Raw genomic sequence first — 24,277 nt, 5'->3', positions numbered from 1 at the left:
ATAAAAACAGCTCTCTGTTTGATGGGCAGCCAGTGAAGCGTGCACATGTCAATGCAATTTACAGATTATCCTCACTGTTGTAATTTGCATAAAGAAATTGTAGGGAGGCCTAAACACAGTGAGTTGGCATAGTCCTGGCGATACACAATTCCCACTGCAATAGTCATTTTCAAAGCCTCAGGTAACAAAAGAGTAGTGACCTTCCTAATGGATTTCAGTAAGCCAAAGCACTTTTTTGGGACTGTCTTGATCTGGGGAATCATGAATAGTTGATTGCCTAACACGAACCCAGAGCTGTTGGCAGAGTCCGATGGACCAGGAGGGGCACCAAGATCAGACGGCCAGTAGGTGCTGGCCAAGAGACCCGTCCTATGATTGAGAATAACCAGATAAGAGGGCAGAGCTTGCTGCCAGCAAAGATGGCAGTGAGCTCCCAAGCAGCCGGGGTGTATAACCCCCCAAAATCCGGCAAAATCCTGTGAACGACAGGGCACAGCGTGAGCCCTGTGCCCCTTGTCCCAGACAGCAGCAAAGGAGCTGCCGGCGTTAACGCTAGTGCACTGAAGGAGGCACAGGCAGTGCCGCCTGTCTGACACGGCCTAATTCAAAATGGCAGATGGAGTGAAGAGCCGTGGCAGAAACAAAGGAGGCCGGAGTTAAGAAGAGATGCAGCGGGACGACGGGCGAAGAAGGGATCCCCCTCACCTTTTCCAGGCAATCCTGTGACCAGGAAAGCGGAGCTGCCCCCAGCGAGCAGAGGGCGGTCACGGCGGTGCCTGGGGTGGCTCTGGGCTGGGACGCGTAGTGGCCAAGAGGAGAGAGGAGAGGTGAACATGGCACGAGAGACAAGCGGCAGCCCAGAGAAAAGAAGGCTGACCACTGAAGCACAACAGCGACAGGGTGAGTGATGCACCACCACCCCCAGTGCCTGGGATGCACCCACCACACAGGTCACCAGAGAGAAAAGGAAGGGGCCCCGTGGGGAGCAGTAGGGGCGGGGGCTGGGCTGGGACAACCGGGGAGAAGATCCACCCGGAGAGGGGAGACCTTCACCAAACAGCCCACACAGAAGAGCTAAGCGGAGCAGAGGCCCTCGGGCGGAAGCAGAGCGCCCTGTGTGCGGGCCCCGGCTGGAGCTAAGAAAAGAGACAGCAGGGTGACGGATGGAGAGGGGATCACCCCCACCTTTTCCTGTCAATCCCATGACCAGGAGAGTGAACCTGCTCCCAGCAAGCAGAGGACGGTCACGCTGATGTTTGGGGGGGCTCTGAGCCAGAATGTGGAGCCGCCAAGAGGAGAGAGGAAAGGCAGCGCGGGCACAAGAGACAAGCAGCAGCCCAAAGAAAAGAAGGCTGACCACCGAAGCGCAACAGCAACAAGGTGAGCTATGCACACATCCCCTCCTCCCCAGACCTTGGGATGCACCCGCCACACGGGTCCCCAGAGAGAGAAGGAAAGGGACCTGTGGGGAGCAGTAGGGGGTGGAGTACTGGGCTGGGACAACTGGGGAGAAGACCTCCCCCCGCTGAGGGGAGACCTGCACTAAATGGCCTACAGAGAAGAGCTAAGAGGAGCAGAGGCCCTGAGGATGAGAGAAGAGCATCTAGTTTGAGGGCCCCGGCTGGAGCTAAGAAAAGAGGCAGCAGGGTGACGGGCGAAGAGGGGATCCCCCACCTTTTCCCATCAATCCTGTGACCAGAAGAGCAGAGCTGTTCCCAGCGAGCAGAGGGTGGGCATGGTGATGTATGAGGTGGCTCTGAGCTGGGGCGCGGAGCCAACGTGAGGAGAGGTGGAGAGGGTGTGAGAGGCAGGCAGCAGCCCAAAGAAAAGAAGGCCGACAGCCGAAGCAGAACAGAGATGAGGTGTGCGACACCCACCCCCCACCAAGGCTCAGGGTGCGACCGCCATGCGGGTCCCCTGAGAGAGAAGGAAGGGGACCCATGGGGAGTGGTAAGGGCGGTGGGCTGGGCTAATTGGGGAGAAGACCCCTGAGGGGAGACCTCCAACGAACGTCCCACAGGGAAGAGCCAAGAGGAGCAGAGGTCCCGGGACAGGAGCTGAGCGTGCGTTTTTTGGGCCCCCGTCAGGGGCCCAGGGGCACCTCCCTTGAAGCCGGGAGAAACCCATCAACTGTGAGTGCGGAGGTGGTCCTCGTGGTGCCTGGTGGGACAGCAGAAGGAATGACATCAAGGAGTTGAAAAAGGGGACCTCCAGATGGGACTGGCAGAGAGACCGACTAGTGGCAGTGCAACTGAAACAGACGGCAGCAGGAGGTGAGAAGTAGGTGGATGGGATCATGGTGTAGGGCCACACTCCTAAAACCATGCAAGTGAATAGTCTGGACAGATACACAGTGCGCATGGAGGCGGTGTGAGAGTGGGGAGAGGACCCTGGGGTGAAGGATCCGGCCCTGGGGGGAGCCCTCACTTAGTACGATTATTGCCACCATATTGGACATCTGATGCTCCATCTCCCCCTAGAACAGAAACTAGAGGCAGTCCAAATTGACATCAACCTCCTTAAGGCAGACATGGGCAAGATCGCAGAGAAAGTGGCCAGGGCAGAAACACACATAGAGGGCTTGATTGCAACCAAAAAACATCTGGAAGAGAAGGTCAGGTCACTCACCAGGAAGAGTTCAGTAATGAAGCCAAGCTGGAGGACCTGGAAGGGAGATCTAGGAGGAATAACGTGAGAGTGGTGGGTGTGCCGGAGAGCATGGAAGGTCTGAGTACGGACTTACTTGTGGAGAACCTGGTCCTGAATAAACGTAAACTGAAACGACTGTCCAACTTCTTCTCAGTGGAGAGGACACGTAAGGTGTCTGGCCCTCTGCTGAAACCGGGGGCCCACTGCGTATCATGGTGGCCTGGATGCTGAAATACAGGGACCAAGATGCTATCCTGCATGCGACCAGATCATTTGGAGACCTAAAACAGGACAATGCTGTCATTCACTTCTTCCCTGACTTCACCCTCCACGTGCCGTGCCAACGGAAGAACTTTGAGGAAGTAAAAAAAAAGCTGAGGGCCAAGGAACTGAAGTACATGATGCTACTTTCGGCCAGACTGTAAGTGGTGGCAGACAGCAAGACCTGGCACTTCGGGTCTCCAGAAGAAGCGTGGGACTGGTTGGAGGTCATCAAGGAAAAGGCAGGGGCGATAACAGCCAGCCCCCACTCAACGGCACAGAAGGAGCTGCACAACCCCGATCGGGAATGAGGAGGAGGAGACGCCTCTCACAGATAGAGGACTGAAGGATTCTGGGAAACTGCTCCGGAGGTATGGAGGAAGGGTGGGGAAAAAAGTCCCTCGTAAGGAGGAAGGCTGAGGAGATACCCAGGGAATGCCTCATTAAATAGCTACCAGGGGAATGACAACCAGCTGAAGTAAGAGGGGGGGGACATAGGACATTCACCTAGACAAAATCCGCTGAGTGATACCATGCAGGCAACACCCCCACAGTGAGACATGCTATATTTCAGGCGACAGGCCTTTGCAAGTTGGGGTGGTGGGCACTATTGGACTCACGAAGCAGGGTTGCTGGGAGGGTGAGTTGTGAGAATGAGTTTTATTGTTTTTGAGCATAGAAATGTTTTTTTAGCCTACTTGGTGGGTAATTTGGGTTAGCACAGCGCTGTTTGGAAGATTCAAGACCCACATCAGGGAGAAGTAGAGAAGGCTGTGGGGTCAGCACTTCCGGACCCAATATTGACTAAACACTGGTAATTAGTCCTTCACAAAATTTGACCATTTGGTCTTGGAATGTTAATGGTCTGGGTGGCAGGATCAAGCGCATGCTGGTCTTGCAGCATATAAAGCCTCTCGCACTGGACATTGTTCTGCTCCAGGAGACACATCTCTTAGTGAATCACTATAAGGCATTTTATAGATTCGGGTACACGCTCAGGGCACACTTTGGGTGTCCCACTGACTCCACGGGAGTGGGCATATTAGTTAAGAAATCAGTAGCCCTCATCACACTTTGGCTTTGTCACAATAGTAATGGATGGTATGTGGTGCTATCGGGATCTTGGGAGGGAACCACATTCAATATGTGCTCCTTGTATCTCCCTCCTTGCCTGCAGGTGGTGGCTCTCCCGGAGGTAGGGGGCCTGCTGCTTTAACTGTACCCAGGACCCTGATCTTGGGGAGTGACCTAAACCTGATCATGGGGGCCCAGAGGTTGGAGGAGTCAGGGGAATGCTTTTCCAGGTTGCCAGAACAATGGACCTGACTGATCTATGGAGGGAGGGCAGCCCACACACGACACAATACACATATTTCTCCACACCTCATGGGAGCTTCTCCCAACTAGACTACATCTTCATATTAAGTGCTCAGGCCTATTGTTTCAGGGATGCAGTTATTCACACAAAAGGGATCTCAGACCACTCCCCAAAGGTGGTCACACTGACGGGTCCTGTGCGTGACTTCCCACTACCGGGCTGTCTGGATGCCTGGGGACTGCAGGAAAAGAAGATCAGACATAGACTGTGAGAGGGAGAAGCTCTCTACTATAAGGAAAATCGAGGCACAGTGCACTCAGCCGGTACGCTGTGGGAAGCCTATAAGGCAGCCCTATGAGGACAGGCACAGGCATTAATGGTGGTGGCAAAGAAAGGGGCGCAGCTGAAATGCGCATCTATTAAGAGAGATGTAGTGAGACTGGAGGGAGTCACCCTTGCATCAGGGGACCCAGAGGACCGGGAAAAACTGAGGCTGAGACAGCTTTAACTGCAGTCTCTGGTGGAAAATCACACCAGGAACTACGCTGTGGTGTCCATCATTGACTGATGAGGTTGGCGATAAAGTCGGCAAATTACTAGCGTGGCTGGAACGGAGGGACAGAGAGCGCGCATGGGTATTAAAGGTGGAACATGCAGAAAATGTCCTGCAGATGTTGGGTGCCGCCATAGTGAAGACCTTTGCAGACTACTACGAGGACCTGTATGCCTCTAGGACAACTATGTCCACAGAGGACTGTACTGATTTCCTCAGGCACATTCATCTGCAGGTGCTAACAGGTGTCGACAGAGGTGCATTGGAATGCGATATGATGGAGGAGGAGGAGGTGACCAGTGCTTTGTGGGACATTCAGACAGGAAAGACCCCGGCCCGAATGGGATCCCAATTGAACTGTATAAAGGAATGGCTAACATAATTGCCGGCCCACTGCTAGAGATGTTCAAGGAAGCCAGGGACAAGGGTCACCTTCCAGCAGACCAAACAGCTGCATTGATTATAGTGATCCATAAGAAGGGTAAACCCTTGACAGCTTGCAGTTCATACAGGCCCATTTCTTTGTTAAATATGGAAGCTAAGGTATTGGCGAAGGTCTTGGCAAACAGACTACATGGGGTCATCGCGACATTGGTAGACCCGGACCAGACTGGGTTCATGCCAGACCAGTGCACGCGGCTTACCCTCAGGTGCATATATGGGGTACTACATATGACGGCCAATCCCCGGACGTAACAAACAGCCCTGATGTCGTTGGATGCCAAGATGGCGTTCGACTCCCTGGAATGGAATTATATGTGTGCACTACTGGTGAGACTGGGCTTTGGACCACAGTTCTGTGCATGGACCAAATTACTATATGCTTTCCCCATGGCGTATGTGATGGTCAACGGAGTGGTGTCTCTGGAGTTCAAATTGGGGAGGGGCACCCATCAGGGTTGTCCCCTATCTCCCCTAATCTTTGCCCTGCCACTAGAACTGCTAGCAGCATGGATCCGCTGGTCTGGGGGATACAGGTTTCAGATGGCTGGGAGGAGCGCATATCACTATACGCCGATTACATACTCCTCTATCTGTCACAGCCCTCCCTTACGATGGGTTGGCTAATGCAAATATTCAAAATCTTCGACGACCACTCTGGATACACCATAAACTGGTCAAAATCAGTGGTGTTCCCCCTCTCAGGGGAGAGGCCGCTGGAAAGAATCAAGGGGGATGTCACGCACTGGCAGGGCCTGCCGCCGACCCTAATGGGTAAGGCGTCTCTCTATAAAATGATGAGTCTGCCGCGACTTCTAGATGTCATGCAGAATACACCTTACTGTATTACGCAAGATGTTTTCAGCACAATAGCCTCAGAAGTAAGTAGACTGCTATGAGATCGGGGCAAGCCCAGGATTGCCCTGGCCAAACTGCACAGAGAGTGTATGACAGGGGACTAGCAGTTCTGGACAGCCAGAAATACTACTGGGCGTCACACCTTCTCGTAGTCAACGAATGTGTGTTCGCAGACCAACAGGATCCAGCGTTCAGGCTGGATAGGCACAGGATGGGGAAGGGTGGACTCAATGTCTTACTGCATGACACCAGGCATGAGCGAACCCTGACACACCACACAAGTGTGGTGATGCAGGCCTGGAAAGACACAACCAAATATTTGGGATGGGCCGGGAAGCTCACTGACCTCCCCACGTTATGGCATAGTGATGACCTCGCTGACGTGCAAGGCTTACAGGGACTTCAGAAGTGAGAGATGATAGGCATGGAGCACCTGGAAGATGTGTGGAGAGGGCAGGCATTCATCAGTTTTGAGGCACATAGGGAGGAATACGCCCTGGCGGCCACTGAATACTATCTGTATTTTCAACTTCGACAATCTCTGAGAAGGCATATCAAGGAGGGGGGGTCAACTGCCATATGCCTCCCCACTAGAAGATAGGGTCCTACTGGAACCATTTCCTAGAAAAGGAATCTCAGTGATCTACAAGAAATTAATCAACAATTCCCCAGGCCTGCTGAGTAAGTTGAGGGAGGTATAGCCATCAGGGCCAAATTCCGGCTGACCCAGCTAAAAATCCTGCACAGAGTGTATTATTCTCATACATTGCTATATATAATTGGTAGGGTGGGGAACCCACTATGTCTGAGGGGCTGCAACGAAGAAGGCACATTCATACACACACTCTGGGGATGCCCCCAGATATGGGACTACTGGGCCAGTAAACTCAGTGAAATGTCCCGAACCATAGCACTGGAAATTCCTTTGGACCCTAAGCGGCTACTCCTGGGCATATCAGAACACACCTAGCCCAGATACACAGAAATCTGGCTAAGACTGGCATCTTGAGTAGCTAAACATAAGATTGCATGGAGGGGCACAGCCATCCCATGAATATTAGATTGGCAGCGCGACCTGTATTGGTGTCAGAGAACTGAGAAGGCTATATTGAAATGCAGGAGCTGCCCCAAGAAATGGGAGAGAATATGGGGAGCCTGGGCAACAGCTCAAAGGGGCGGACTGTAGTAAAATAGGTATGTTTGACCACTGACTTTATGTTGCACCACTTTGCATTTGGATTAGTTGTTCAGTTTTCACCAATTGCAGATTACATTTTGTATTTGGTTAAGCTGCCTATTGACTTTATCGTGGCATTAGACATTGCAGTTGAGACATTGCAGGTGAGCTGTGTTTTTCCTCATGGTAAATTGTGCTTGTTTTTCGTATTCTTTCTCCCCGAACAGTTAGTCAGTCAGCATGATAAAAATGTACATGTTTTTTTTCAGTGCAGGGAACGGTTCAGCCTTGGGAGGAGAGCCTTGAGATTTTGGCCAGTTTTCAATGTTTTTCTTCCATCTCTGACCTACAGTATCCAGCATGCCTGAATATTTCTCTTTCATGGGAGTTTTTTTTCTCCAGAAAGCCCTTTCGGTTCTTTCAGATATAAAAAGGTGGCCCTGCTCAGTAGCGAGGGAATTTCCAAGACCTCGGTCAGGATTAGAAGTTCAATGTCTGACACACATATCTGTCACATGAGGGTGGAAATCTCTTTCTCACAATTGAAGGGGGTCATCTTCTTGCTGGCATGAGAAAGATGAAGAGCTTTGCAGGCCCTACTGTGATGAATTTTTACTTTATTCTTTGCTTTGCAATTATGATATAATATAACCACATATATTTGCTGTGTACATTGCAGTTGAGAATCATTGTTTATATATTTTTCTCTCATTGCTGTGACTATTTTTAATTGTGTGCTTTTGACCTATTAATCTTTTTTTTTTTTTTTTTTTCAGAAACCTCGTGGTGAAATAATAATAAATGTCTTCTTTGACCTGAGAAGTGTATTCCAGAGATTTTTGTCAGCTCGGTCATTAGTGAAAGCAAAACAGACTTGAGGGGGACCCACAGGAGAGCTCGAAAGGTGGGAACTGAGGGCAGGAGAGAAGTTTGGGTGTGGTGGCTGTAAAGTAGCCATGATGGTTTGGACGACATACTCAGTTGTATTGTGCAATATGTAATATATGTTTATGAATGTACCCTTTATGCATTTGTGTACTCAACAGTGCAAACCCTGCACTAAAAAATTAAAGAGAGAATAACCAGATAAGTCTTACTGATGTTTAGCTTGAGGGAGTTAGCACCCATCAATTTCCAAATGAACTTCACTGTAGATTGAAATTCCTGATGGGAGTGGGAAGTTCCCTCAAGCCGGAAAATGTGCTGATCAATCTTGAATCCAACTCCCATTGTAGACCATCAAGAACAGAAAGCATCATTGCTTCTGTACTGTGGACTGAATGGAAATCAGCCCGTTATGGATGAAGAAAGTTGGATAAATAAAGAAACCTGCTTAGCTTCTGAGTAACAACATTTTCAAAATGTTGGCTGCTTAGGGGAGAAGTGAAATTGGGTAAATCATTTTTCAGCAACTTAGGATTGTCACTTGTCTTCTTCAGTAAGGGAGGTATCACAGCAGCTTTAAATCTGTCAGGGACAATACCCTGAAATAGTGATTTATTCAAAAGGTTCAACAGAGAATTGGCTGCTATGCCAGACAGAGCTAGCATTATAGTACTGGGGCAGGGATCCAGAGGGGAGCCACATATCACCTCATGCATGTGATAAATAAGGGTGTAATGCTGGAGCTGGGAAAAGATTACCAAAGAGTGACAATTAATGGAGACACATCTCATATTTTCCCAAGGTTGTTGAGGCAGAGAAGTGGTTAGAACGCTACCCTTACTTTCTGGCGAAGTATCAAACCCAGTGGTGTCCTGAAGGTCTTTATACCGATTGTCTTCCTCATATTAGGGAACATAATCGTCTCCATCATCATAGTTATCATTACCAAATTCTGTGCCAAAAACATTATGTGGAGTCTGTGCCCTACCATGTGGTAAAGGCAGGGTATTAATCATGGGGGTTTCTGAGCAGTTGTGAGCCGGTCAAGACTTGTGGTCATAGTGGATTCAATTCAGAGTTGGATAGCACTATAGGATCCATATTGTCATCCCAATGTGGATTCCAAGGGCACAGAGGGTGCCGAAGGTAGACCCACTGGCAGAAGTCAGACTTGAGGACTCTGCGTTTCTTTGGGGCCCAAGGGTGCACCAGAGGGAGCCAGTAAAGTGACAAAGATCTACAGTTTTGCCTCTGAACTTTATTACTTGCTGTGACATTGTCAATGGTCCTGGAAATACAGAGTGCGTCAGGACCAGACTCTGAAACGCCTCCAAAGGAAATCTGGCGTTAGACCGAATGGGACATTGATACCCTTGCGCCCTCCCTGGAGATTCAGAATTTGGGGGAGGGGCAGTTTCCTGCTTGGACTTCTTGTTGTTCCCTCAACTTACCCGAAGAATTTGAATGTGATGAAGACCTGCTGCAGGAACAACTTTGGGAGTCTTTTTGACGTATCCTCTTGTTTTGTGATGTAGAGTTTGGCTTTGCGCTCCCAGATGACCTTTGGGTTCATATGGGCACAGTTATCACAGGCCCTGTAGTCATGCTTTGACTTTAGGCACTGCAGAGTTGGTGACGGTCCAACACATGCAATTATTTGTAGAAGACCTTGTATGGCTTGAACTCTTGCTTTACACAAGAACATTTCCTTTACACACTAGATACATTTTGATGAAGTCTAGTCAAATACTGGGCATTTCGCCACTTCTTTGATGAGCAACTCTTTTCTGGCCTGTGCTCTCCATGCTCCCCAGTCCCCGCTGCCCTCCCACAAATTTTTCCTGTGTTCCCCGCACTACCCTACTCCCAAAGCACCCCTCCCATCCCAGAACCTACTTAATGGAGGTCATAGTGCCTCTTCCTCGCTGTAGAATATGTGTCTGGGTCAGGATGACAGTTGGGCTGTTTGTGAATTCACTTTAGACAGTCCCACAAAGGGAGCTGAGGTGTGCCCTGCACCTCCTGATGGGTCTTCCTGGGCTATAGAGGTGGGAGGAGCGGACACATGCACCGGAATAGGGCTGTGCCTGTCCTTATACAAAGCAGTCGCCAAACCCCTGTAGTGTGTCTGGGGCCAGGGCAGGAAAGGCAGGGTCTTATGCACTACAAAGACTTTACTTTGAAGTTTGCTTACTTCAAAGGCAGAAATGAGTATAGGTATGGGCCTGTGAGACCGCAACTTCAGAACACTTCTGGACTGAGGACATTCTGCCAGGGAGAAGAGCTGGATGCTGTAGGAGGAACTTCCACTCTGCCTGTTGCTTTGCTCTACTGGCCTGCTACTTGCTGCTTCTGCCCTGGGAGTGAAAGGACTGGACTCTGCTTTCAACGTACTTCTTTCCAAGGTTCTCCAAGGGCTTCAACTGAACTTGCCTCCTGTTAAGAAGTCTCAGGGACATCAAAGACTTCCCTTGCCAGTACCTGGGCTCTTCTGCTGAGAGTCATCAGTCAATCAATCAGTGATTTGTAAAGCATGGATAATCACCTGTAGGGTCTCAAGACACTGAGTCAGAGTCCTGACTTGCCAAGTAGTACCAAATCCAGTCCCTGGGCCCTTGGAAGTGGAAGCTAGTGACCTGAAGAATAATCCACGCACCGGGCCGTTGCAGAAGAAAAATCGGCACGGTGCCTGTATTATGGCAGAAAAATCAATGCAGCGCCTCTCTTGCAGCTGCAGATTCGACACATCTCCTGCTTCAGAGCAGATTCATCTTTGCCATGCATCTGGACCCATATCACCCACCACCTCAGAGGTCTACACTGGCTGCCAGGTGCAAATTTAAGGCTCTGACCATTGCATACAAAGCCCTTCACATCACCCTATTCAAGCTAATCAGCCACTGACTCTCCTTCCAGCAGCCAACCAGGGAGCTCCATTCAGCAACTCTTACCTTCGTGCATGTCCAGAGAGGATGACACAATGGAGGGCACTCCTTCTCCTACCTCGCTGCCAGGACCTGGAAAGACCTTCGTCTATCTTCGCACCTGACCCACCCTCCTCGACTTAAGGAAAAAGCTCAAGACATGGCTCTTTGAGGAGTAGCTCTGATCCACAGCGACAACCCTGAGTGCCTGGACAATCCCCGGGTTGATAAGCCGTGCTTTACAAATCCAATGATTGATTGAAATAGGAACAGCCATTCTCATAATATTGGAATCTCCTCCCCAGTGCCCCAGAACTGAACTCAATGTGGGATCAAGGTGCACAGAGGGTGCAGAGGGCAGACCCACTGGCAGAAGTCTGACTGGAGGATTCTTTGAGGCAGGAAGGTGTACCAGAGGGAGCCAGTAAAGTGATGGATAGCCTCTTTGAAGCCTTTTACTTGCTGTGACATTGCCCACGGACCAAGAAATTAAGGGTGTTTGTCGGAACCAGACTTTGAAAATACTCCAATGGACATCAGGCACGAGACCCAGTGACACATTGAAACACTTGTGCCCTCCCTGGTCGAGAACTGAGGGAAGTATTCTCAGGTCTAAGAATATTTATTCCCAGACCTGAGGAGACAACACCTGAGTGGAGCACTACTGGAAAAAAGAAGAATCCTGACTCCTACTGAAGGAGCATGAACCCCAATGTCCTGGGTGCCTAGGTAGCATATACTAGGGACTCATAAGGGGGCACCAGTATGGCAATTTTGGGTGAAATACTGGGTTACCTGTATGCAGTGACAAAATTTAGAGGAGAAAGAGCATAATCACTGGGATCCTGGTTAGCAGGATCCCAGTGAACACAGTCAAACACACTGAAATTAGGCAGAAAATAGGGGTAAAATGCCAAAAAAAGGGTACTTTCCTACAGCACCCAGCACTGTGGTTGTGACAGCAGGTCTGCCCCAAAGGACAGCCTGATTGGAGAAAATATGCTGAATCCCAGGACTTCAGGATACCATGCTCTCCATGACCAATCCACAGCTACTAGGTTTACTAAGTCTGTCCTGATCTTCATGAGAACTCAGGGAAGGAGTGGTATTGGAAGAAATGCATACAGGAGAACAGAGTTCCATTGAAGGCAGAAAGTGTCTCTGAATGAGAACCAAATTGGAAACTACAACGCACAGAAGTGATGACATTGCGCATTCACAGAGGTGGCATAAAGATCAAGCCAAGGTTTTCCCCATTCACTAAAGAGACCTGTGCCATACCGAATATAGCTGCCATCAGTTATCCCCTCTGCATTGATGGCTGAGTTTGTCCACACTAGCATCCAATTAGCCTGCCCATGGTTCACCACCAGCAAAATTCCTTCAAAATTAAAACTTTCCAGAGGTGGAAGGTGTCATGGCACAGGGTCCATGACAACTACCCCCCACCACCGTTTGATGCAGTAGCACATGGCGGTGGTATTCTGCGTGAGCACCTGCATCAGCCTCCAAGAGGTTGTTTTGGGGCTGAGCAAGAGGTTGTTATGGAGTTATGGTCCAGAGGTAAGAGACCTCGCCCAGGTCGCTACTGTATGAGACTAGTTCAGTTTATGGAGTACACCTATGGTGTTTCACTCAATATTGCGTCCTGGCAACCCTCAGAGATAGTGAATAGTCCAGATAGTGATAGTCCAGATGGCAAACGCTCTCTAGGGATAGCTGAGACAAGCAGCTGAAGCTTATCCAGGAGGAATGTAAAGCACTTGCAATACCACAATAGTCAGACACTAACTCACTCACAAGAAAGAACAACACAACTGTTGCAAAAAATAAAGGATTCTTTATTACAGCACTACTACTAGACTAGCAATGGTATACCTCCCTTTGGCAATATCTACACACAATACATTCACAAAATAACCATCAGAAATAGCATAAAATGCACAGGGCCTTAAGGGGTGGGGGGGGCAAAAAATATGCTTAGAAAGTGAAATGCGAAATAGTGAACCCAACCAAGATAAGTGTGGTAGTTAGCTAGGGGCTGAGGTAGATGAAAACACCAGAGGTAAGTATGGTAAGTGTTTCCAGTGCCCAGGTGTAATGTAGTTACCCATCCAGTCATCCCATAGACTAACACAGGGAGTATTGGTTGGAGTTCATGTGATTTAGGACCCCTCCCTTTAATTTTTGTTTTTGAAATGCATCCCGTTTTCCTCTAAGGAAAATGTGCTACATTTTAATAAAAACAGCTTTATTAAAAAGCAGTCACAGACATGGTGGCCTGCTGTCCCCAGTGGCCACCATCCCTGTGAGGGCGGCCCTTCCCAATGCGGTCACAAATTGAGACCTACCTCGTGAATATTTAGCAGGTGCGTCATTTGCAACCCCATTGACAATCGCAAACAGTGTAGTTGACACTGTTGTACATCAGGTTTTGCAACTCGCAAATTGCAAGTCGCAAAACCTAATATTCATACATGTGGCCCTAAGTTTCTAAACTTTTAAAGGTTTGGAGAAAGGGAGATGCGAGACCCTTGACTACCCAGGCAAAAGAAGTTCCTGAAGTTATAAGTGTAGGGTCTAACCAATAGTTAGTAGTGATCTTTTTAATGGAAAGTCATTGCAGACAAAGTGGTAAAGCAATGCAATCCCACCACTGCACCACCAATGTAGGAAGGTGGCACAATTTATGGTGTACACCTATGGTGTGGCACCCTATACTGAGTCCAGGTAGCCCTGAGTAATAGGTAAAATGTGTCCAGATAGCTAAAGCTCTCTAGGGGTAACTGAGGCGAGCAGCTGAAGCTTATCCTGGAGGAATGGAAAGCATTTGCAATACCACAGTAGTCAGAAAGTAACTCACAAGAAAAAAAACAAGTGTTGCAAAAATAAAGGATTCTTTATTACAGCACTAGTACTAAACTTGCATGGGTATATCTCCCTTTGGCGATATCTACACCGATATCTACACAAAATGACCAACAGAAATAGCATAAAATACACAGAGCCCTTTGAGGGGGGGTGATGGGCAAACCATATACTAAATAAGTGGAATGCGAAATAGTGAACCCAACCAAGGTAAGTGTGGTTGTTAGCTAGGGGTAGATGAAAACACCAGAGGTAAGTACGGGTAGAGTCCCCAACGACCAGGTGCAAGTAGTTACCTACCCAGTCTCTCTAGAGGCTAACACAGGGATAGTGGTTGGAGTTCGTGTGATTCATGACCCTTTCCAGTGGACCCCGAGGAAACCAATAGACAAGAGGAAGGTTGGAGAGTGCCCCCACCCGAGTATATCCAGAAGACAGAAGTACTTACACCAGGGAACCCGGATGCAGAGGAAAGAATGGACTCTCTCTGAAGTCAGTGGAAGCCTCAGATTGTGCAGCTGCTGTTACAAACCGTGGACTAGGCCGGTGGAACCCAGGGACAGATTCCAGATGTGGAGGACCTGAAAAGGAAGGGGACAGAGTCAAGCACCCTTGGAGGTGCCCATGTGGTGCATGTGGCAATGCCCACCCTCCTAGTGGTGAAGTTCCTGCAAATCGGTTGAGGAAAAAGTCCAGCTGTGGGGTCCAGGAGCTGCAGAAGATCCTAGGAGTCATCCACGAGCTGTCATTCGTTGGTCGCCGGATTGCAGGAGGGTCAGTGACAAGCCAGGTCACCAACAAGCACTGGCAAATTTAAGAAGGAGCTGAAGAAGTATTTGCAGAGTTTTGGGGACCTGCAAGGTTCAGGAGACTCTACCCTTGAGGGGGAGTCAGGGCTGGCCCTCAGCACGCAGGAAGGTTAGAAGAAGTCATTGGAGCCCCCACGAGTGACCCACAGACAATGAACGCAGCACAACAAAACAGAAGTCCCATGTCGCAGGAGTTGCAGGATAGGGGCTGATCTTTGCATTGCAGAGTGCTGGAGGCTGGGGCTTCTTGAAGGAAGATTCAACAAGCCTTGGCAAATGCACCAGTCGTGGCGCACAAGGGTTCCAGTCCAGTGGCAGGAGCAGGGGCCCACAGTCTCCCAAGTTGGTCAGAAGACAAGCAGGACCCAGAGGAAGCCATAGAGTCACCTCCTGTGTAGCAGGGCCTTTCGATATCTGTAAAACAGCAGACCCCATCAGCAGGCTGATGTCATCTTGAGGTGCCTTCCGATGCAGGGGAGTGACTCCTTCACTCCAAAGGAGATTCCTTTGTGCTTCCAGGTGCAAACAGAGTCCGTGTGACCTTGGAGGATGCACAGCCATGGATGTTGCAGAATTCTTGCAGGATCCAGAGAAACAATGTTGCAATGGAAGCCGTCCCACTAGAAGCAGACATGTTTCGGTTCAAAGCAGACCAGCAGCAGTTCCAGAGGCCAGGAGCAGAAGATATCTTGCAGAGAATTCCTTGGAGAGCCTTGCTGAAAGAATCTGAGGGTCCACCCATGGGAGAGACCTTAAGTATCCCTAAAAGGGGTTGTTCGCTCTCTGAAGTGACCCACCTGTCACCTGGCCTAACTAGTCAGTGGATCCCAGGGGCCTCTGCCCATCTTCTTTTCAAGATGCAGAATCAAGTGGCCACCTGGCAGAGCTCTGTGCACTTCCCTAAGGAAGAGGTTGGACAGGGGGTGGTCACTCCCCTGTTCTTTGTGCAGTTTTGAACCAGAGCAGGAATGGGGGAGGGTGGTCTTGAACTGGTGGAAAGTGGATTATGCAAGGAGGGCACCAAATGTGCCCTTCAAAACATTCTGGTGGTGCTCAGAAGCCACCCCATCCAACACTTAGACACCTGAAACACAGGGGAGGTGATCACACCTCTTCCTTGCACGAAATCCTATGTTCTGCCTCTCAAGCCTGAGCCAGGCTCGCCATCAGGAGGGCAGAACAGTGTCTGGAGTCAGCAGTAGTGCGGGTTGACAGCTAGACCCCATAAGGCTGCACAGGTACAAACTGAGGGTGTTACGACTCGGTCGTCCCATCTCTAGGGGGCGCTGTACGGGGACTGTCGGAAGCCTGGAAATCACGTTGAACAGTTCTCTAAAGTCCCTTGCTGACTCCGGTTTGTTTCTCTTTTGGCCATGGTATACTTGTGTAGTACTACATTTGCTTCCTGGGACTGCAAATCCCATAATGCACAGCCTGGTAGTCAAGAAAGCCCGGATTCTGTTTCCCATTATTTTCTATGAGAGAAGTCCAGTTGCTCCTTTTCACTGGATCCTCTCCTACAGGACTTGCAAGTATCCGAAATTACACACACCTGAACCCTCTCCTGTGCAGCCCAGCTTGGAACTGCTTATAAGCAGCCATTTCCTCAAGATCCCTGTCGTGCATTGAAGTTCGATTCCTTTGTGTTACAGACCCCCTTGTCGGATGGTGTTCCAGTTTTGTTCCTGTGCTGTCCCAGCTTGATCCTGTTTCCTGTTTCTCTGCCCTGTTCCTAATTGTTCCAGCCAGAGTCTGCTCCCTACTTCTTAGCCTTGTATCTGTTTGTTTCTTCCAGAGCCTGCTCCCTGTTTCTCTGCCCTGCTCCTGCCTTGTTTCAGCCTGAACCTGCTCTCTGTTACCCAGTCCTGTTTACTACTCATTCCTACTCCCTGTATTCCAGTCCAGTCCTGTCCTTGCCTGTTCCAGCCAGAGCCTGCTCTCAGTTTCCCAGTCATATCTCTGTTTGTTCCAGCCAGAAGTTTGCACCCTGTTTTCAAGTCCTAGTCCTGCCTTTACTTCAGCCTGAGCCTGTTCCCAGATCTTGCCTCTGCCTCTTTGTTTGTTCCCTTCTGTTTCTGTTTCTTCTTGGTTCTTTGTGTCTGGTAAGTGTTCTCAGTCTTCACCAGTGTATAAGTGTCCTCCTTTGTACTGGGGTTGGCTCCTGGTTTCCAGGAGGCAATTCCAGCCCCCATCCTTGTCTAGTGTTATACGTAGTCTTTCGTGCCTAACAGTGACAGTGTGCTATTGCTGTTTTCTCAGGAATCGCCACTGTGTTTCCAGCTGAACCCACAAGAGCGTGTCCTATGTATGTAAGTACTATCCTTGTTTGTTCTCTAGGGTCCAGAGACAGAATCACTTCTGCTGCTTCCTTTCTATGGGGCTGGCAGGGTGACTATCTGTAAGAGCAAACTACACAGAGGCATTGAGATTCCCTGTCACTGTGGTAGGTTCTGCGCCTTACTCTGTGTACAACCCCAGCGTGTTTGTCCACTAGTAATCTGTTTCCTGTTTGTTCACACAAGGGTTGCTCTGCTTTTACTTTCCTGTGCCTGTTCATAGCTGTCCTTTCCGTGTATGCCATTAGCTGCTCTTCTGCCCCAGTACACTACCTCTTTAGGATATTCAGTAACCTCAAGGGGTGTCCCAACCAAAGTCTTGATCAGACCCGCCCGAAACCGTGACAGAATGCATGACACAAACATTTCAAGCTCCCCAGGCAGCAAAGGCACACACAGACCTAAAATGCTTTCCTGTCATGTTAAGAAACCCCTTTCTAAACCTAGACTTTCTCTGAAGACCTCTAAAAAAAGGCCTTCGTTTAAAGGATAGGCTTGTTAAAGAAAATCAAAGATTGCAAATGCAGTACTACATTGCGTGGCTTGCTGATTCATCAATGTTCAACTATTATAATATATGTGATTATGACCCCCAATCCCTGTCTGTAGAAGAATTGCAAAGTAATAATTAGTTTTTGGAGGTTCTATTACCTCAAACAGGGGAGAATGTTCCTAACAGTGAAAGTGCTTTTGCTACTTCTGCACAAGACATTTACTCTCAAGAAACCCTGGTTAATTCCTTGCCTCATGCTAGTGCATCCCAAATTCACTTCCAGGACTCTGTCAAAACAAAGATCCCTGACACTGTTCAAGAATCCACACTAGGGATTCCCTTGTTTTCTGTTGAGTGCTTCAGCCCATCTAGGCCAGTTTCTCAGAATTCAAAGTGCAGTGCTGACTCTTATAAAGACCTATCAGTCCCTCAGAGCTTTCAAGTCAGCAGGCTAGACCCTGTATCTAAGGGATCAGTAAAAACTGTGGGATTCCTTAGTTCAACTCAAATGGCTTGTGCTCCTCCCAAATTGGATGACAGTTCATCAGTCTCAATTCCTAAGTGTGCTGACTCGTGTAACGATCTACCAGTCCCTCAGTGCTTTCAAGTCAGCAGGATAGAACCTGTATCAAAGGGATCAGTAAAGACTGTGGGATTCCTTAGTTCAACTCAAAAGGCTTGTGCTCTTCCCAAACTGGATGATAATACACCAGTCTCAATCCCTAAAAGCTCTGCTAAACCCTTTTCTATTCTGAGTGGGTTTGATAACAATATGGACATACACACACTAAAAGAGCAGTTTTGGCAGATTAAAAGGCAGATATTGGACTTCTATGATGAATATGTTGTAACATACACAAGAAATTGTGCACGTGGGCTCTTTTCATCAATGCATATTTCACTATTGCCAGAACTAGACATTCTGTTTATCTGTAAGGTAGAAGAAGTAACAGAGCAGCTGATGGAAACTACTGCAAGGCAATTTGAAAACCTGAAAAATGAAAATGATCACCAGCTTTGGCTTAAAGAACAGTACGCTACTTTGTGTGCCTCTCCAAAGACTTCTATAGAGCAGATTGTCCTTTCTATTAATGACAGTCAAAAGACAGCTCCAGTTATAAATATATCAGCCTCTTCTTCAGACTCTCTCTCAGCCTGTAGTTCTCCAGTGAAAAATCCTGTACAGTTGACTGAATCTCTGACATCTCTGAGAGATTTGACACCTCTTGATTCAAAGGATGGATCAGAGTCTTCAGAAGGAAGTGTCTCAGCCCCTCTATCAGAACAAATAAAGCCAAAGGAAGAAGAGAGTTCTGATGCAGACTCCAATAGCTGCACCTTAAGAAACCAAGATATGACTTTACTGGAGATTAATGGCAAGTTGTGCACCAGTGTTGAAGAATCTGAATCTAGGGATGACAGTGGTTCCTGCCTTGCCGTGAACAAACCTGCAAATAGTGCTGTTCAAATGGCGCACACACCAGAATTTTCAGATTGTGGGGATACGCCTGCCTTTTCAAACAATATCATAGAATTTTCAGATAATGAAGAGACCGTTCCTGTTTCAAGTGAACTAATGGATTTTTCTGACCGTGAAGAAATACCCGCAATTACTAAGAATGTAATGGACTTCTCAGAAAGTTTAAAAATCTCTTCTGTGTCAAAGCAAACCGTGGAAATTTCAGACAAAAATAAAAGCCAGCAATCAGAAACTGAACAGCATGTCATAAGAAATGATAGCCATCTCCTAGAACAGGATTCAGTTGCAGCCTCAACCACTGATGCTGACTTGCTGTTCCCTGCCACTGTGTTTCCAGTTCAACGGTTACTGAAGAACAGATCTCTGATCTACCGGTATCTGATTTTGATGTAAAACCAGCCACACCAATGCCACCTGCTGTGTCTCTGAAATTAAAGACTCCTGAAAACCAGCAATTTGAAACCGATGCTCAAGTACTGAAAGATGTAATATTTCCCATTAAAACTAAAGACTTGTATTTGAATCTTGTATTCGAAGATCTGATAAGTACTGTTCTTAGTGTTTTATTGCAAGAAACCATCATCAATTCAAAGGCTAGAGCTGAAAATTTAGGTAACAGTGTAAAGGTGATTTCTGAAGAGACTCCAGTTCTATTTCTTTCCAAAGAACAACCTTTCAATGTTAGAGTTGAAGATCAACTACCTGTAGTAGAAACACCTTGCAAAGAAACCATTTCTGATACCACGAACACACCACAGAGCACTTGCAATGAAGAAATCCCAGTCTTGTCTGAAGATCACCCTAAAGAATTAGTTTGTGGAACTTCTACATTTTCAGATGTTAATCCAGTTTCTAAAGACATGAAAACTCTTGTTGCTCCTGAATTTGATACTCTGAAGTCATCCAAGATGAAAGAAAATTCAGACTTTTTCATGTTTACCTTGAGAACACCAGTTACCCATGTCTCCCAAGTCTCTATGCTTTGCAAGCCTCAGACCACAATCGATGCAAATACTGCTGCAGAAACAGACATATCCTGCTTGTCGGAAGGAGTTACAGACCTGACAGTTACTAATACGCCAATTATCTCCTCCAAAGAAGACAGTACTGAACAGGAAACTAATGTCCTAAGGAATACCGCCCATAGTGCCATTTCAGATCTCCTTGCTCCTGAATCCACTTCACCAGAAACCAACTCCATGCACTCCTCCAATATCAATCGAACAATAAAGAGGAAAGACATTAGAGCCCATATGGGTATTAATACATGCTTTGCTCATTTGAATATTCACCTATGGCAGGACTGTAAACTTATCCACCAAGGTTGGGGTTGGATTTTCTTGCTGTGGCTTTTCCTCTTCAACTTTTTTCAGCCAAAGGATCGCCTTCTCTTCTTGAGCAGACTGGTGGGAGGGGGTATACTGTTACGACTCGGTCGTCCAATCTCTAGGGGGCGCTGTACGGGGACTGTCGGAAGCCTGGGAATCACCTTGAACAGTTCTCTAAAGTCCCTTGCTGACTCCGGTTTGTTTCTCTTTTGGCCATGGTATACTTGTGTAGTACTACATTTGCTTCCTGGGACTGCAAATCCCATAATGCACAGCCTGGTAGTCAAGAAAGCCTGGATTCTGTTTCCCATAATTTTCTATGGGAGAAGTCCAGTTGCTCCTTTTCACTGGATCCTCTCCTCCAGGACTTGCAAGTGTCCGCAACTACACACACCTGAACCCTCTCCTGTGCAGCCCAGCTTGGAACTGCTTATAAGCAGCCATTTCCTCAAGATCCCTGTCGTGCATTGGAGTTCGATTCCTTTGTGTTACAGACCCCTTGTCGGATGGTGTTCCAGTTTTGTTCCTGTGCTGTCCCAGCTTGATCCTGTTTCCTGTTTCTCTGCCCTGTTCCTAATTGTTCCAGCCAGAGTCTGCTCCCTACTTCTTAGCCTTGTATCTGTTTGTTTCTTCCAGAGCCTGCTCCTGCCTTGTTTCAGCCTGAACCTGCTCTCTGTTACCCAGTCCTGTTTACTACTCATTCCCACTCCCTGTATTCCAGTCCAGTCCTGTCCTTGCCTGTTCCAGCCAGAGCCTGCTCTCAGTTTCCCAGTCATATCTCTGTTTGTTCCAGCCAGAAGTTTGCACCCTGTTTTCAAGTCCTAGTCCTGCCTTTAATTCAGCCTGAGCCTGTTCCCAGATCTTGCCTCTGCCTCTTTGTTTGTTCCCTTCTGTTTCTGTTTCTTCTTGGTTCTTTGTGTCTGGTAAGTGTTCTCAGTCTTCACCAGTGTATAAGTGTCCTCCTTTGTACTGGGGTTGGCTCCTGGTTTCCAGGAGGCAATTCCAGCCCCCATCCTTGTCTAGTGTTATACGTAGTCTTTCGTGCCTAACAGTGACAGTGTGCTATTGCTGTTTTCTCAGGAATCGCCACTGTGTTTCCAGCTGAACCCACAAGAGCGTGTCCTATGTATGTAAGTACTATCCTTGTTTGTGCTCTAGGGTCCAGAGACAGAATCACTTCTGCTGCCTCCTTTCTATGGGGCTGGCAGGGTGACTATCTGTAAGAGCAAACTACACAGAGGCATTGAGATTCCCTGTCACTGTGGGAGGTTCTGCGCCTTACTCTGTGTACAACCCCAGCGTGTTTGTCCACTAGTAATCTGTTTCCTGTTTGTTTACACAAGGGTTGCTCTGATTTTACTTTCCTGTGCCTGTTGATAGCTGTCCTTTCCGTGTATGCCTTTAGCTGCTCTTCTGCCCCAGTACACTACCTCTTTAGGATATTCAGTAACCTCAAGGGGTGTCCCAACCAAAGTCTTGATCAGACCCGCCCGAAACTGTGACAGAGGGATGTTCTAGAAACCCCCAGAGTACTTGGTATCGTGCAACTAACACTGAAATTAGTGTAGTTGCATGACTCCAACATATTTGATAGCAAATATGCCTAGGTTCGGAGAAGCCATTATGTAGTTGGACCACTCATGTTGACCATTGTCCACTACATACCTGAAGATGGCTTTCCCACACTTACAAAGCCAGGGAATTGTGTCTGCAGTTTGTAGGGGTACTCTACTCATACAAGGATACTTTCACACTTAGGAACATGCACCCTGCCCTTGGACTGAAGGGCATACCAGAGGAGTGACTTACAGTGTCTAAGTGCAGTTACAACGATATAAGGCAAGACTTATATCTGTGATGAAAGGGTGCAATGGAAGGTCTGCAGAAAACAGTTTGCACAAGCTCCCATGGGTGGCACAATACTTACTGCAGCCCATGGAGGACCCCTGGTGTATCTAAGTACCATATACTAAGGACTTACATGGGACACCAGTATGCCAATTATGGGTATAAAAGGTTACAAACCAACCAAATTTAGGAGAGCGTGCACTGGCACTAGGGCCCTGGTTAGCAGGATTCCCAGTGCACTACAGTCCAAAACATACTGACACCAGGCATAAAAAGTAGGGGGTACCAGAACCCAGCTTACTGCATGAAGCAGTGCAGATTCTGAGACAGAAAGCTCAATGGGCACCTTGTTTTCTGGTATTGATGGAGCTGGCATCAAGGATCTAGGATCGAGTCCAAGGTGGAGTCGAGACAGGAGGCCCGGGAGGCCTGGCAGTGCCATCGGAGGGTCCAACTGGTGTTGCAGGTGTACCCACCAGAAACATTCTAGATGGAGGGCCTCTCCGCTCCTTTGGGCCTGCAGTCATGCCAGAGGGAGTTTGAAGTCATCAGATTTGCCAGAGCATGGTCTCAAGGAACGTATGGATCTGTTGTGGTCCCAGACAGCCCCTGAAACTCATTGTGCTGGGCAGATTGCAGGATCAGCTCGGAAATCACTCACCTCCCGGAGGCGAAATCTAGAGGACTGACAACACTCTCAGCTTCCTCAGTTACAAGAAGGGGCCAAGTCCCTCCTCCCTCTTGAATTTAGTTTTTCCAACTTACCCCAAGATTAAGAACGGGATGATGATCAACTCCTAGACCAGGACTGAGACCAATTTAGGACTCAAACCTATCTCGACTAAGTCTTCCAGTGCTTGGTGACCTACAACTTCACCTCATGGTCCCTTATGGCCTTTGGGTTCATCGACATTCAGGCTCTGCAGGCCTTGAAGTCGTGGCTCTACCCCAGGCACCACATGCAAATCTGATGGGGATCTGTCACAGACATTTGCTTGTGACAGTCTCTACAAGTTTTAAACCCTGTACTTTTGGGAAGTGACATTTCCCTTTCACATTGAAATAAACCTTTTGAGCAAAAGTATCCCAGGAAAATATCAGAAAAAGGCTTTGGATCCAGGTCTGATGGCGTGGGCTGAGAGGAATTGACAGCGCATGGGAGTGGCACCTGTATAAGCTCTCCATGCCACTTCTACAGCAGAACACTCTCAGTACGAAGGTACTGCTGAAGAAAGTTTTTGGCACTCAGAGGTATTGCTGAAAATCATTTCCAGATTAAGCCTGATGCAAGGGAGGAGCATTCAAAAGACGAGGGCTCTAATGTTAAAAGTCTCTATCAGAAATAATTGCAGCTACAGAAAAGTGGGACTCAGTAATTTTTTTTTCTTCCTCAAGAGGACAAGGTGCTGAGGCTTGCGAGGGAGGTTGCACTCAAGGTGGGGAAGAAAACCAGGTCCGTTCCAGGCAAAGCTTTTTGCTGTGCTGAAAATGCTTTCAGTAAGACCTCACTCTGGAGGTATGTACCGTTGTGTAGCCTAACCAGGCTACAGCATCCAGCTGTGCACCATTGAACCTTTTGAGAACCAAAAAAGGGTCTATGTTTGAAGGCAAAACCTCGGACGGTGCGGTGGCAAATCTATCGCAGTATCAAAATAACCTTGGCAGCTTTGAAATTCAGCTCGCCATGCTCAGAGCTTTTGGTGCCAAAACTATCATCATCAGCAAAAACTCAATGACCCCATATAATACTTCAAGGTACCCCCTCCGACCACAGGTTATCAACATGCCCAACTTGTGGGGGGGAGTCCCACTTGGACTGGGAAGACGCATGTATCTGATTTCTGCTCCATGCACAGTTGATCTGAAATCAAATGTAGGTCTCAATCACTTACAACCTGTTTTTCAAAAGCTCTACTTCTTCTAGGCACTTTTTGGTGATTGCCTGCTGCTTGTGCTATAGTTACCAGCAAATGAGCAAAGATTCTCTAGGAAGGAAATTGTAATCCTATTTCTCTTCCAGGGGAATATTCATCAAAGTCATACGAATTG

This window comes from Pleurodeles waltl, chromosome 1_1 (assembly GCF_031143425.1).
Source record: "Pleurodeles waltl isolate 20211129_DDA chromosome 1_1, aPleWal1.hap1.20221129, whole genome shotgun sequence".
Classification (NCBI taxonomy): Eukaryota; Metazoa; Chordata; class Amphibia; order Caudata; family Salamandridae; genus Pleurodeles; species Pleurodeles waltl.
The sequence above is the reverse complement of the archived record's forward strand: the minus strand, read 5'-3'. Positions refer to the sequence as shown.